The following is a 15,883-nucleotide window of genomic DNA, read 5'->3' on the forward strand; positions in this document are numbered from 1 at the left end:
GACCCAGTGGTCTCTCTTTGGCAGAGTTGGTGAGCACAGTTATGTGATATGAGCTTATATGCATAATATGTTTTTTTCTCTTCTTTTCTAAGCTTCTGTGACAACTTAGTTAACATCTACCTGAGGAAGCGAAATGGGAACAAAAGTGTGTTCTGCGAAAGCGTTGGTCCTTAATTCTCCTCAATAACTAGTTGTAAATATATACACTGTATATGCAATGAGCAGATCTGTTGTTTCTTTTTGTATATGTCATTTTATACTCAGTGTTATTCATAAAATTATTTTTGCACAATAAAAAATACATTTTTATATACGATATGTCGTTTTGTGCTCATCTCATGTGACAACCCCACATCCTTAAAAGTCCACTTTTTCTATTGGGAGGGGTATTTTCCTCTTTCTCTTGTCTCCTATTTCATATTAATACTAGGATGTGGATGTGGGATGTTGTCTCTAGAACGGATATACTTTAACCTAATCTATTTAGTTAAAGGAGTTTAGAAAAATTTAGAATGCAGTGCTTGAAATTAGGAACTTATGGAGCAGTGTTCACTTGTGTTTATTGCTACTTTTCTTTTTTTTTTGTAAACATATATATGTCTAATTATGCATCATTGTAATGTTTTTTTTCCTGAACAAGACAATACTGATGCAAGCAAAAGTAAAGCAGGCCTGACAAGTCGCTTTGGTGTGAACTGAGCCTTAAGCCCCGTACACACGTACTGATCGTCGGCCGACCGATCGGCCGTCTTTTGTCCAGTGTTGTTGTGTTGGTTGAAATGTGCTCTAGACTGCACATGAATTTTGTCGGCCAACAACAACCAACTGCAGAAGTGATGTCATGTTCTGGTCTACTTTTCGTGTGTTTTTTCTTCTCTGAGCATGCCCAGTCTTGCTCATCTGACTTTTGTCGGCCGAAATCGTACTGACTGACGAACAATCGGCTGTTCTGGTGACGGCCAACACAAATTTTATAGCATGCACACCAGATTTTGTCCGGCCGCAAAGTCGCAGTCGGTTGTCGGAAGCATCATACTAACAAGCCGACAATCGGCCGATCGGGTGGCGGCCGAAAATTCACGGCCAACAATCGGTACGTGTGTACGGGGCATTGGTCAATATATAAATAATTAATAAAGCTTGGTGATCAGAGATCTACTACAACCATCTATTCCCTACACCTGTGCAACTGCTAAAGAACAGAAACAAATTAAATTTAATTAATTTAATTTAATTAGCAGTACATCTGCAGGAAGATTATATGGAATACACTAAATAAATGAAATTAACTTGAAACCTTAAGTTATGTTAATTATTACATTTCTAGTGCATGAGCTGCTGGAGGAAACATTTCAAAATGGATTACAATGATGTTGCACAACCTTATTATTCGTTAGATTCTGTGGTTAATATAATTCAAGATTCATTGATACATTCTAGCTGGCGGTAAGCTTTAGCGCAATCATCAGAATATTCCCAACTGCTTTTGAGAAGCTGTGAGCCCAGCAACTTTACAGGCCAGCATATAATCTTATTGAATGTGATCTTAAGTAAAAACAACTAGGAAACATCTATAATTGATCTGAGGCTAAGTGCATAGATTTTCTGACTGTCTAAGCATCTTAAACTTAAAAATTATAGTATTATGATCAGTTTTCTCATTTCTATAGCAGGCTTTTAGAATTGCCTTAAGTGTTGCTGTGTTGTCACCAGGGTCCTACACCTGATGTAGAGAAGACCTGGCACTGAAAAGACAATTCTTGTGCTGCTCATCTACAGGATGAGAGAAAATAAGCACGTTCATTGCTGCACCTGATCCCCTCTGCAACCAAGCCCCACATGCAGCTGCACCTCCTGTCTACTCAAAGTCTCAAACCTATATATATGTATATTAAAGCATTTTGTTTTCTACAGTATATTATAAGCTTGAAATAGCTTCAATAAATATTTTAGCCGTGCTTTGCTTACTAGAAGACTGATATTATTCATGCATACTTGAGTTGAAAAAGAAGATTTATTTTGACTAAGCCAAAAGAATAAATTCAGAGTAATTAATGTATCATCTCTTGTGCTTGCATATCATCTCTAAACTTCGATGATAAGAAAAGGTTAGTATAAATTGTAACAATACCATTTTAAGTATTTTCTGCTTTATGAATACTAAGAAGTAATATGAATATAATGAATATATGGTATACAGTATATTGTATAGAACAAAGACTCCAATATATATATATATATATATATAAACAAACACACACACACACAGTATATATTGTAAGGTGGGCAGGCTCAACTGATATTCACAGTAATAAACTATGCACAAAACATGGTCACTCCAGAACAGTTCAATCAGATCATCCTGCATTTTTATTTAACTAGACAATAAACCCATTTTTATTATCAGAGGGCTTTATACAGAAAGTACATATAAAACGAATAAAACATTTGCTTCTCTAAGCTACAAACTAAGCTTGGGTCACTTCTTGACTTACAGGTTGTCCACTAATAGGTTCTGCAAAACGAACATGCAGCACATTTTTACTTTTCTGGTAGCTATCAGCCTTATGGCTCCATTCATACTTGTAGGACTCCGAAGTTTGGAGTGCAACTTTGGTGCAACTTTAAATTGAATACAACTTTGGCTTTGACCCGTGATAATGGACAACTGTTGCACACAAGGTGCATTGTATAACATTCAGGTACCACTTTCATGCAACTTCTGAGGGTTAACATTGAAGTCTATGGCCCTCAAGTTTCATGGAAATCAGAACAAAGTAGTGCATGAACTACTTTGAAGTTGGGGGCGTGTCCGGCAGCCAGCGGAGTTGGACGTAAGAGAAGAGAGCTCCGCCGGTTCCGTTTCTAATCGGCTTTCATCCTCCGTTATCTTATTGTTTGAGGGCACCATCTCCACATCGGGGGTCTCCTCTAACCACCAGGGACCAAAATAACCCTGTATTATTGTGTTTGGTACCGATTTGGCGGAGCGCCGTATTTGAGGCCTAGTGACCAGGTGAAGCCGCGGCCTTTCCTGCCGCGGAGCGCGATCGCGCCTCCACCTTCTCTAATCGGCCTCCATCCTCTGATTACTGTTCACCTGAGGACACCATCACACCATTGGGGATCCCCTCTAACCACCAGGGAACAATATCATCCTGCATAAGTGAGATTGGAGCCGGGAAGCCGCCCGAGGAGGACGCCAGAGAGAGAGCCGGGACTTTGAATCTACAACCATTCCGACGGTTTTTAACACTAAATAACTGATCCAAACGATCCTCTCCGACTCTCTCTGGTGCCCTTTCCACTCTCAGTGGCTTTTTGAGCGAAAACAGCTGCCCGATTACCATCCGTGGACTCTGCAGCCTAGTAGCGGTCGGAAGCCGCGGCCTCGCCTGAACAGGCCGCGACCAGCCATAGGCACCCACTGGAGCGGGGTTTAGGTGGCCCGAACTGCTAGCCATCCACCTCAGTGAACAATGGGAGATTGCTCCCCGATGCACCCCTTAGGCCTACTCACCATAACAAGCCGCAGCCTTGCCTAGAATCACCGCGATCGCGGCGGGGGGGGGCCCAGAGTGTCCACACCGCACCCCCAGCCCTCCACAACCATCAACACACCCCCAGAGGCCCACCTGGACCACCTCCATTGGGCACATACCTCTCAGGTGGCTGCACAAGGAGTTAAAACAACAGCCTTTTCATTCCTGCACTAATTATCTGATTCTGGATATTTACTTACTAGTCCCACACAGCTGTTTCCAAACTCAAAGACCCATATCCTCCTCAGCTACCAGCTCAACCTCTCCTATGGCATCAAGTGCGGGGTCTTCTAGGCAAGACATGACAGCCTAGAGCTCCGCATCTCTGGGGATAGGACAGCCTAGCCGCATCGAGTCACCGACACCTGCTTTACCTCTAACAGACCCAACTGCCCGTCCGACCAGAGATGGTATACGGGGGCACCAAATCTAAAATAAAGACTAAATCCATCCGGGACGAGCTAATCAAGTCATCTTCCCAGATGGCGGGCCCGCCATCTTCCAGATCACCTCATACTCCCTCTCGTGTGCATTCCTCGGCCCATCCACAGGGGGGGAATTTGACCCTGACTTTGGACTGACCCCACTCATACTCCGGGGCGACACTTTGCAAACTGACCTCCTCCAGCAATTTGAGCGGATGCTCACCGGGGCCCTGAAAACTACCTCAGATGCCATAACAGACAGGCTCACACATGAAATCAGGGAAGTGGGCCACCGCACTACTGTACTGGAACAGCGTACTGAAGAGCTAGAGGTAGTGACAGGCAACCATGCTGAGGAGCTTGAGACTCTCAGAGAGGAGAACCTGACACTACAATCCCGCTTGGAGGACTTTGAGAACAGGGCCAGGAGATCCAATATCTGGATCAGGGGTATCCCCGAATCAGTAGAGGACCTTCAATCCACCATAATGGCACTTTTTCAGGAGCTAGCCCCTTCTATACCAATTGAGCGATTGGAAATGGACAGGATTCATAGATCCCTAGCCCCTCGCTCTGACGATGGACCCCCAAGAGATATAATAGTGAAACGTCATTATTTCCGCTCCAAGGAGCAACTCATGGCAGCAGCCCGCAATCGGGAAGCCTTAAACTTTCAGGGTCATCGCTACCAATTATTTCAAGACTTATCACCAGCCACCCTTGCTAAGTGCAAAGCTATGAAACCTCACTTGCTCACCCTGCAACACCATAAGATCATCTACCGCTGGATCTTTCCCTTCGCGGTTCGTTTTTCTTACAAAGGTACCTCCTACCAATGTAAGTCCTCCGAAAAGACCTGCAACACGTTTTCCGGGAACTTCACTTGACACCCCCAGAACAATCGACAGAAGGCTCTAGACGTCGAGCTGAATCCTCCTCACCACAGAAAACGCAAGCCCATGCTGGCCAAGATGCCCAGCCAGGAATCCACAAGAGAGGCCGCTACTCTTCACCAACTCCACGTCCTGTCCAAGCTCCAGAAGACTCCATGAACTGATGGGACACCATGCCATACACCAGCTTTCCAAAACCTCGGCGAGCGCCTTGTTGCTCAGCCGACCCTTTTGGGTACCACGGTGCTGGTGCCTCCTCGAATCAGTAACTATGAACCCCCCCCTTTTTTTTTTTCCCGTGCCAGCAGCCTTTTTTGCTGCTCAATGCACTTTTACCAGGCACTTGTGGTTGTTTAATAGTCTCCACATTGACCCCCTATGCCAATCCCAAACTACCCAAGGATGGGTTGTAATAGTTCTCACTACACCTCCTGAGCAAGCTTACTAATAGTTTGCCTTGCCGCTTAATCTTCCCCCAACACCATCTCTGCCTGTTCTGAGTGCATTGATATGCAGTAGGCACTCGGGGCTTAATACCCTGGTTGCCTACTTATGTTTATATAGTTGGGTTTTAACTGTCCACCCCAATAAGTTTTATTGTTCAGAGTTTACAGTATGATTGACTCGAATTACTTACATCATAACATTATACTTTTCTTAGGCTGTCCTAGACCCGGGGACTGCTCACTGCACCCCATTTTTTGTCCACTAGAGCCAGCCCTGATTGGATTGGCACCTATTGGACCCTACGATTCCTCCTGGCGGGATCCACAGTTCCTTCCGGAGGACGCCTTTAGGTTTTATTAACCTTTAAAAACATTTCCTAAGCTTCCCTTCCCCAGCTTCCCTATCCCCCCCCCTCCTTCCGGCCAACTTTCCCATCCCGTCCTCCCACCCCCCCCCCCCCCACCCCGGGGAGAGCCTCCAACCCCTTGAGCCCGTCTCCTACCTCCCTCTCACGACTTCCAATCTTCAACATGTCCACCTTGAATGTGCTTACCTTAAATGTACAAGGCTTCAACTCCCCCTCTAAAAGAGTGAAAGCTTTCCGGTCGTTTTCTTCACTATCCATCCATGTGGCTTGCCTTCAGGAGACGCACTTTTCATCGCAATCGACTCCCAAACACTTTGGCCTCCAGTATCCACAGGTCTGTACGGCCTCTGCTCCCACGAAGCAATGCGGGGTACTGATTGCGTTTCATAGAACTACTCCATTTACGCTTCAGAAAGAGATCAAAGATCCGGAGGGTCGTTACCTCCTCCTGGTTGGTCGGCTTCTTGACTCTGAGGTCACAATCGTGTCCTACTATGCCCCTAACAAAAATCCCCAGGCTTTCCTTTCCCACCTCTTGTCCGTCTCTAACATGCACAAGAGTGGCACGCTTTTGCTTTGCGGCGACTCAAACCAAACGCTCTATCCCTTGCTCGACAAATCCCCCACCCCAACGACTCCACAACGACTCTCTTTTCAACAGCTCCTGAACCAATACTCTCTCTTAGACACGTGGCGCGAGCACAACCCCACGCGGCGACAATACACCCACTACTCTCATCCACATAAAGTGTTTTCCCGGATTGACCACATACTTACCCACGTGGGCACGTCCCCACTTATCTCCACTTCTACCATTATACCGTGCTCTTGGTCTGACCATGATGCAGTGATCACCTCCTTTTCCTCCATGGTGCCCAAACCTAACCTTCGCTCTTGGCAAATCAATGACAGCACGTTGGCTAACCCGACTCACCGACTAGAAATAGAGCGAGCCATCACCGACTACCTGACTACTAACTCTAAACCAGACACGTCCGCCCTGACTTTGTGGGAAGCCCACAAACCAGTTATTAGAGGGGTTTGCATTAGCAGAGCCTCCTACATACGCAAAGAAAAGCGTCTCCTGCTCCACAGGTTAGAAGCAGCCTTTTTTAATGCCTCAGCAGACTTTCAGGCGACCCCCATGCCTTCCACGAAACAGGCTCTAGACAAGGCACGTCTGGAATTAGACCTCCTCCTGTCAGAATCCGCGGAACAAACGCTCCGAAAATCTAAACACACTCTTTATATGAAAGCGAATAAACCCGATACGTTCCTAGCTCTGACACTGCGTAAAGCTGACTACATTCCGAAACCTGGACGCTCTCCTGTCTTCCGTCCAACTCCCTTCACTATCATCCACCCACAGGGAAATGCTGGAACAGCGCCTCACAGCGGAAGAACTGCACCAGGCTATAAAGTCTTTGAAACCACGTAAGCGCCCAGGCCCTGACGGCTTCTCCGCTACTTATTATAAACGCTTTGCACCCATTCTGATCCCCCCTCTTGTAGGGGCGCTCAATTCCTTGCTAGATGGACACCCCTTCAGAGAGGAGTCCCTTACGGCTGCAATATCAATGATTCCCAAACCCAACTCCGACCACACTTCTTGGTCTAACTTTAGACCCATCTCCATACTGAATATAGACATTAAACTACTAGCCAAAGTTCTTTCTACCCGTCTCAATACCGTGATCGGAACTTTAGTTCACGCAGACCAAACGGGCTTCATTCCGTCTCGCCAAGCTAGTGATAATGTCAGACGAGCTACCCTACTAGCCCACATCGCTAGAAAACGCTGCATTCCCTCCTGCTTCCTCTCCCTCGACATTTGCAAAGCCTTCGACTCCTTATCCTGGCCTTACCTCACCTCAGTCCTCGGTCGCTGGGGATTCGGCTCGCATTTTATGCAATGGGTGAATGCCCTTTATCGGAACCCTAGAGCATATGTTCACTATTCCGGCTTCCGTTCAGACTCCTTCCCCATAGAAAGAGGCACACGACAAGGCTGCCCCCTCTCCCCACTTCTATTTGCCCTAGCTATTGAACCCCTTGCTATTCTTATACGCGCTGATCCCAATATTAAGGGAATTGAGCTGGGGGGACTTCATCATAAACTCTGCCTCTTTGCGGACGATGTCCTCGTCTTTCTCACTGCCCCCCTATTATCGGTTCCTAGCCTCCTACGTACCCTAGCGAACTTTGGCTCAGTCTCCGGCCTCGTAGTTAATCCTCGAAAATCACTAGCTCTAAATGTATCTCTCCCAACCAATGTCCATGTCCGTCTTAGGTCCTCTCTCCCATTCCCATGGGCAACTTCATATATTCCCTATCTGGGTGTTAACCTCACAGCGGACCCATCTGGACTCTATTCCGCTAATTACCCCCACATGCTGTCTACACTAATGAACCTCATGTCTAAATGGTCCTCCCTGCCCCTATCCTGGATGGGGAAAATCACAGTGCTCAAGATGTCCATTTTACCCAAAATCCTGTACCTCTTTCGAGTACTCCCCATACAGGTGCCAGCCTACTTCTTACGCATCTTGCAAAAACGAGCCGTGGACCTTATTTGGAGCAAATCTAAACCTCGCCTACCGAGACCGACGCTGTACCGCCCGCAAATTTGTGGCGGGTTGGGTGTACCGCATTTCGCCAAATATTATTACGCAGCACAACTAGCTCAGCTCCCTAAATACCACTCCACTAAGGAAATTCCGATGTGGGTGTCCTTGGAAGCAGTGGAAAGTAATCCACTATCTGTGGTCAACCTGCTCTGGCTACCACCCTCGCAACGACGGAGTATTACTAACCCAATCACGAAGCATAGCTTGAGCATCTGGGATAGACTTAGCCGACGCTTCCGCCTGCAATCTCCTCATAACCCCCTACTCTCTTTTCTCCGCAATCCATCCTTCTACCCGGCCTGGTCCTCTCGGACCTCCTTCTCCGCCTGGACTAATGCTGGTCTAATACGGGCCCATCAATTCTTCACTATGCGCACCTTCTGCCCATTCCCTACCCTGCAGGAAACTCACAATCTCCCTTCTGGGGAAATATTCCGATACCTACAACTCAAACATTTCTTTACACAAGCTACTCCGGTTAGGGAGGATGCTGCCACCTTCTCGACCTTTGAACGCGCATGCAAAACTGACCCTCACAGACGCGGTCTACTCTCTGACCTCTATGCCCACCTCCTCTCCGCTCAGGAGACCGCCCACCTACACAACCAAGTGGGAACGCGACCTGCATATTATGATTGACGATGCGGACTGGATACAAATTTGGCAGGCTACCAAAAATGCATCCCCAAATATTATTGCACTCGAAACCAATTACAAGGTCCTTACCAGATGGTATCTGATTCCCGCTAGGATCTCAAAATATGTACCTCAGTACTCCCCTCGTTGCTTCCGGGGATGCGAATCCCCAGGTACCCACGCACATATCTGGTGGGAATGCCCTGTGGTGCGAGTCTTCTGGTCCGAAGTATACAATATCCTATCTACCATGTTTGGAACCTCTCTTGCCCCCGACCCGGCATCTGCTCTCCTGAATCGCAAGCCACCTAATCTTACCCACCGCCAATTCAAACTTTACCTATATGTCACGACTGCTGCAAAGCAAACCATCGCGAAAGCATGGAAAACCCCCACGCTCTGTCATCTGACTATGCTACACCGGGTTACCCAAGCCATGCTACATGCTAAAACGGAAGCGATTTTGTTGGACAAATTGACCCCCTATGAACGGCTATGGCGGCCTTGGATTGACCATTGCTTACCACCTGGCCTTGACGACAGCCTTGTACTCACCTGATTGGGTGTCCCCATTACCGGCTCTCTTTTCCCAGCTGGGCCCCCAGAGGGGTTCGAGGCTCCCTCTAAGCACCTACTGTTACCCTCCCATGACCCTCTCCCACTTACCCAGCTTTCTTTCCACCCCTGCCAACCAAGCCCCCCCCCTCCCCTCTCGGCCCCCGGCGTACCCAATTTAGAACTATACCTTGGTTTTTGGTTGAGACCCCTTCTGTGTGGGGGTCCATCCACACGGTGTGGCCTAGGCCACACCTACAGTTTGAGCATACTCTCCTTGCATCCCCATCGGGACGCTGGGTTGATCCCATATATGTATCGCATTGTTACATGTTATTTGAATGTTGTATGCTGCAGTTTTGTATTTCAAAGCGCCTTGTTTTATCACGGCATGTACCTATTATTTTCACTGCATGTTGCTGTACCATGTTTCTTTTGCCTTCAATAAAAACCGTTTAAAAAAGAACTACTTTGAAGTTGCTGCATCTTCAACTCAAGCATATATGATTGGAGTGTGCATATCTTCTCCTTGTAAGTTGGTGCATATAAATAAATAACTGTCCAGAATGAGCAGTCTTCTTTTAAAGTGCAGACAAATAAATCTTGTGTGAACACCTGTGGGAGACTCCATCAATAATTCTAGAAGCTCACCTTCATCCACAGACCTTTATTAATCAAAGGTAATAAACACTTTGCCCCCTTTTTTTATGTTGGGACCAACATATGAAATGGCTGCAGGTTGTAATGTAGAAAGACTCTTAAAGATGACAGCTTAAAAGTTCTTGACTCTCCATAATTCCTTTCTCACAAAGGAGATAATAGGTACTCAAAAGAACACAGAAGGAACCATTATAATGCAACATGTATAAAACCTCCACATTAATTAAAAAAAAAGAAAAGATTTAAAAGCACTTACATTTACATGTGCACAATGTCTGGTGCACTTAGATGTAATAGCAGACAAACGAACACTAGCCCCTTGAGGAGCATGAACCCTCAATCTCACTCTCAAAGTGTCCATGCAATGACATCAATGGTTCTGCCCTGACACATTTCCACACTGCCATGTGACTTTATCAAGGGTATAGATGTGCAAAGCTGGTAGAAAGAGACATACCCAAAAAGACTAGCAGCTGTAATTGCAGCAAAAGGTGGTTCCACAAAATATTGACTCAGGGTAGCTGAATACGAATGCACACCACACTTTTCAGATATTTATTTGTAAAAAATGTTGACAACCATTTATCATTTGCCTTCCCCTTCACAATTATGAGCCACTTTGTGTTGGTATATCACATAAAATCCCAATAAAATACATTTACATTTTTTGTTGTAACATGACAAAATGTGGAAAATGTCAAAGGGTATGAATACTTTTTCAAGGCACTATATATATATATATATGTATATATATATATATATATATATATATATATATATATATATATATATATATATACATACATATACATACAGAAATGAAACTTTGCTACAATGTGAAGAAGTGAGTGTACAGCTTGTATAACTGTGTACATTTGCTGTCCCCTCAAAATAACTCAACACACAACGATTAATGTCTAAACCACTGGCAACAAAAGTGAGTACACCCCTAAGTGGAAATGTCCAAACTGGGCCCAATTAGCCAATTACCCTCCCCGGCATCATGTGACTCAATGTTAGAAGGTTTCAGGTGTGAATGGGGAGCGGGTGTGTTAAATTTGATGTTATCACTCTCACTCTCTCATACTGGTCACTGGAAGTTTTACATGCACCTCATGGAAAAGAACTATCTGAGGATTTGAAAAAAAAAATTGTTGCTCTACATAAAGTTGGCCTAGATTATAAGAAGATTGTCAAGATCCTGAAACTGATCTGCAGCACGGTGGCCAAGACCATACAGCAGTTTAACAGGACAGGTTCCACTCAGAACAGGCCTTGCCATGGTCGCCCAAAGAAGTTTAGTGCACGTGCTCAGCATCATATCCAGAGGTTGTCTTTAGGAAATAGACAAATGAGTGCTGCCAGCCTGTCAGTGCTCAGACCATACGCCGCACACTGCATCAAATTTGTCTGCATGGCTGTCATCCCAGAAGGAAGCCTCTTCTAAAGATGATGCACAAGAAATTCCGCAAACAGTTTGCTGAAGACAAGCAGACTAAGGACATGGATTACTGGAGCCATGTCCTGTGGTCTGATGAGACCAAGATAAACTTAGTTGGTTCAGATGGTGTCAAGCGTGTGTAATGGCAACAAGTGCGTCTTGTCTACAGTCAAGCATGGTGGTTGGAGTGTCATAGTCTGGGACTGCATGAGTGCTGCCGGCACTTGGGATCTACAGTTCATTGAGGGAACTATGAATACCAACATGTACTGTGACATACTGAAGCAGAGCATGATCCCCTCCCTTCAGAGACTGGGCCGCAGGGCAGTATTCCAACATGATAATGACCCCAAACACACCTCCAAGATGACCACTGCTTTGCTAAAGAAGCTGAGGGTAAAGGTGATGAACTGGCCAAGCATGTCTCCAGACCTAAACCCTATTGAGGATCTGTGGGGCATCCTCAAATGGAAGGTGGAGAAGCGCAAGGTTTCTAACATCCACCAGCTCCATGTCATCATGGAGGAGTGGAAGAGGACTCCATTGGCAACCTGTGAAGCTCTGGTGAACTCCGTGCCCAAGAGGGTTAAGGCAGTGCTGGAAAATAATGGTGGCCACACAAAATAATGACACTTTGGGCCCAATTTGGACATTTTCACTTAGGGATGCACTCACTTTTGTTGCCAGCGGTTTAGACATGAATGGTTGTGTGTTGAGTTATTTTGAGGGTGATGTAATGATATCCTGCACTGGATATACTAAAAGCTGTCGCAAGCAACCATTTTGTCAGGGGCAACCATTTTGTTCAGAGCGGCCATGACAGGCAGACCAGATATACTCAGTGATAATTTTCTCCCTCCCTACCTCAATTAACTTAAGAAATGTAGGGGGCTGGTACTTCAAAGAAACCTTATCTCAGCACAGACAGGAAACCTGGCCAGATGTTGTTTTTCCAGAACAGGCCGTCATAAAACTGAGCAAATCCATTAAGGCTGACCAGAGCTGTGTCATAAATACCACGCAGCCAAGCTGTTTATTAGAAAACGTAACAATACATACACAATTCATAAATGCAGACAGGAACATGACACATTAACAATAAGTATATATTTGGATGAGAAATGTCATACTGATCGAATTAAGACCATGGCATGACCATCCTATCACATATAGAATAGAAGATAGCGATAAGATATTCCCTGTGTGATAATGTTATTCATGTTTAGTATCTTTTGAAGCCAAATTACATGCTGAATGATAAACTAGCAGTTTAAAGAATGTAACCATTACATGTTTCGAGATATTGAGAGTGGCATGACCCTGTCCACCAAGGAGGTCTTGATATTTTTCAGAAACCCAGGACAGCCCATTGCCCCTCTGTTTTCATTGGTCAGGGGTATCCGCCAACGCCCCTTTGATCTTAGAGAAAAGCTTGCTAAAACTTTGTTATGGGAGTTCTCATGGTAACATCAAGAAGGAACATCTATCAAGTTTGAGAACCGATCACAACTGGCTCAGCTATTGAACTCTGAACATTGATAACCCAAGGACATTGAATGCAAGTATCCTTACTTCTCAATTCTACCTTATTTTTCTAATTGCTGAATTATGTCTCTATTTCTTTGAAACACCTTGTTTCTGTTAATATTTTATATGCACCAATTTTAACCTTTTTATTATTAAACTTTATTTTGAAAAGTGTTAACCTTGTCTCTAAGCTCTTAATGCAAACTAACAAAGAACCTGTCTCTTGAAAAGTGCTACTGTATAGAATAAATCCTCTGAACATTCCTGTCTGTGGTGACAGTGCGTGTTACAGACGATTATTCTAAAATCATAATTGGTATTTCTAAAATTACGAGCGTCCTCTGGGCTCATAATAACGTAGAGGTGGTGGCAGTGAAAGGGTTAATTGCTTAATTAGCCCGGTGACAATCGCTCTCAGCCTGCTGGCATTAAGATTGTAGTCCCGAAAGCTGGAAAATCTTTGTGCAGGGTGCAGCTGAGAGTGGCATTATTACGCAAGTGACGGCAGGTTGTGAGATTGGTTGGTCCTTTGTCACGAGTTAGTGAGAAGGGCAGGGACCTGATACCCGCCACCGTCACAGGTGACAGCAAATGTGCGCCGTGATATAAGAAGTACACTTACTACTTTACATTGTAGCAAACTGCCATTTTGTCACATGAAAAGATATAATAAAATATTTACAAAAATGGGAGGGGTGTACTCTCTTTTTTGAGATTATATATATAGATATATATATATATATATATATATATATGAACACACATACACTATATTACCAAAAGTATTGGGACACCTTTACATGCACATGTACTTTAATGGCATTCCAGTCTTAGTCTGTAGAGTTTAATATTGAGTTGGCCCACCCTTTACAGCTATGATAGCTTCAAATCTTCTGGAAAGGCTGCCCACAAGGTTTAGGAGTGTGTCTATGGGAATGTTTTAACATTCTTCCAGGAGCACATTTGTGAGGTCAGGCACTGATATTGCAGTCTCCGCTCTAATTCATCCCAAAGATGTTCTATCGGGTGGAGGTTAGAACTTGAGTGCAGGCCAGTCAAATTCCTCCACCCCAAACTCGCTCATCCATGTCTATATGCACATTGCTTTGTGCACTGGTGTGCAGTCATGTTGGACCAGGAAGGGCCATCCCCAAACTGTTCTCACAAAGTTGGGAACATGAAATTGTCCAAAATGTCTTGGTATGCCAACGTCTTAAGATTTCCCTTTACTGGAACTAAGGGGCAAAGCCCAACCCCTGAAAAAGAACCCAACCATATTCAACTCTGCAGTCTGCACCGTGTTGGCAGATTATGGTAAATATAACTCCTAAGACTCCTTCCTAATAGAACATAGAAGGGGATAACTGATTTGGAGTTTCCCTGTGTTGATATCAGCCTCTCAGACAATAACTAAGTTATTTAGTTCTCATTGAGAAAGTAAAGAATTTCCCACTCACTTTGTAGAGCAGGCTTTGTGGATAGTTTTAGTTTTACTAGATGTGGATAGGATTTGGGGGGTTTCATTCCATCTTATCTAGAGATGTCTTGAGTTGATAATATATTGGAAAGATGGTTTTCATATATTATTGCTATTTTATTTTTTGTTAAATGTTGTATATGATCCATGTCCATGCATTTTGGGACATCCAGAGATTCAAGAAATTAAAGTTAATTTGAGATCGGGACCAAGCAGAACATTGCTTCTTGCAAGAAAAATTTACTATTTGGATCTACTTGGGGTTTAACTCTTAAAGCACTACTGGCCTGTCATTTGTTTGAAAGCCAAAACGTTCTCTCTCTGGAGCTTGTTGTTCAGGTATTGTGGTTTTTTTTTTAATCTCTGATTTTCGGAAGCACCTTTTGTACACTTGTGGACTTTATTTTATTCATTTTAATTTTTTGACATTCAAGCATGGATTTTCTTGTATAGACTTATTTTTTTCTATTATTATTTTTACAATTCATTGAATACTGTTTTTTGTGATAGCGCTGCACTTTGTGTGTGAAAGTTTGTATAAGGTTTTGTATCCGTTAAGCAGTGCCAGTTCTTTTTTTTTTTCTTTTCACTTTTTATTTAAACAGAACTTTAGATCTAGCATGAATTTTCACATATTTATATAAGAGAAATGTACAAATGTGGATTTTGCCATATACACTAACAGTGGGGGAATGGTTATCAGCAGTCAATTTCAAAATTGGACTAGAGAAGCTGACTTATCAGCAAAATAAAGATTTAAATTATTTCAATAAATTTGTTCAGAATTGCTTCAGGTATCCATATTAGTAAAAAACTGGTGAAAAATTAAAGATGCTACACGTTTGGGAATGTTGGTGTATTCTTGTGAGTGTGAATTTGATTTTTTCTTGACTAAAGGAATGGGACAGATTAGAGTGTGCAATGTTTGAAACATGTGATATTACTGTAAAAACAGTTTTGAGAGAAAAAGCTGAAAATTCTGTATCGATCATTTTAAATTTCAGGTAATATTAAGAAACATCGACTGGGAAATATACAGAGATTTCAAACAGAGACCAAGCAAGGCACTTGCTTTCACATTTACTACTTCTTTTCTTAAATTCAATGTAATTGCTTCCTAATACAGTAAAACCTTGCATTGTGAGCATAATTCGTTCCATAAACATGCTTGTAATCCAAAGCACTCTTATATCAAAGCTAATTTCCCCATAAGAAATAATAGAAACTCAGATGATTAATTCTACAACCATGTATTCATAAATCCTTCAGTTTATAGTCCATATAAA

The sequence above is a fragment of the Pelophylax lessonae genome, assembly GCF_965119305.1.
Source record: "Pelophylax lessonae genome assembly, chromosome: 5".
In the NCBI taxonomy this organism is placed as follows: domain Eukaryota; kingdom Metazoa; phylum Chordata; class Amphibia; order Anura; family Ranidae; genus Pelophylax; species Pelophylax lessonae.